The following is a 1230-nucleotide window of genomic DNA, read 5'->3' as shown; positions in this document are numbered from 1 at the left end:
GATCAGTTCGCTCCGGATGAACAGAGCTGCGAGCAGTTAGAACTCCCCCGGCCGGGCGCTCTGCCCAACCCCAGCCCCGGACCCCGCAGCCTAGATGAGGAAGTTTGGGAGAGCTGCGGGCCTCGTCTGGCTGCTGTGAGCGAGACCCGCTTCTCTCAGCCTGCCTTGCGACACTGGCCCTCCGCCTTTGGGGGACCCTTTGCAGCGCGCGGTGGGGAGTTGAACGAGGAAGGCAGTGATCTGTGTTGTGACAAGCACCCATTTTTCAATTGGTGCTGGTGATGACCGAATTCTTGGTTTCCACCAATCAAGAAATTCAGCAATTGAGGGATTCTACATTCTCACTGGGGGATGGAGCTCGGGACCTCCAGGCCCTTTCTGGGCCTGGGGTTGGGGCTTTTCTCCTCCCGCAGGTCGCCAGAACCCGGAGCGCTAATGGGGGATTCGACCTCGGAGACCAAGGTGCGCGCGCGGACCGGCTGGAAGGGGGAACGGAGAGCCTCCGCCGGGCTTCGGCCGCGGGGCAGAGCCCCTCCTGGATCTGGCTTCCCTGCGAGGCGTGACTTTGCTGGCGGAGACATTTGGCAGATTTATCTCACGCATCCGAATTGGTTCCTCAGACGGCAGCCAGGGCCCAGTGCCGAAGCCACAGGCGCAATCTAGTTGGTCAAGCGGGTTTCAATACTTTGAGATATTAGCTTATACTAATTTAATAATCTCTTGCTAACAGTTCAAATAGAGAAATTATTAGTTTTAGCTCAATGAAGGCGGTCTTTAGTTAGGCTCGATTATAATTATAAGCGGTTGTACTTTTTAAAATGTTAATCTCAATATAGGCCTAATTAATGCTGCCTTGTTACTGACAAGCAGTTCATCAAATATCTGATTCAAAGATTTTCATAATGACTATATTAATTAAACTATGAATAATCTAAAGGTGGTTATATTTAAACAATACCTCATTATAATGATTAAATACTGATTTTGAATATTGTATCTTAACAATTGTCACTTAGAAAACACAACCTTTCCTTATGTATGAGTCTGTAATGGCAAAATGCAATTTTGGGATTTTTTCCCCTTGTTCAAAAAATGTGAACCTCATTTTAAAACACTTCTGAAATAGGTTACACACAGCTTAATGATTATCAAAATGACTCTTTTCTGCAAAAAAAGACCCCAAAGTGCGTGTACAGCTGCAAACCCAAGAGGGTCAGCATCATTTCACTG

The sequence above is a fragment of the Myotis davidii genome, unplaced genomic scaffold, assembly GCF_000327345.1.
Source record: "Myotis davidii unplaced genomic scaffold, ASM32734v1 scaffold370, whole genome shotgun sequence".
Taxonomy (NCBI): domain Eukaryota; kingdom Metazoa; phylum Chordata; class Mammalia; order Chiroptera; family Vespertilionidae; genus Myotis; species Myotis davidii.
This window is presented reverse-complemented; position numbering follows the sequence as displayed.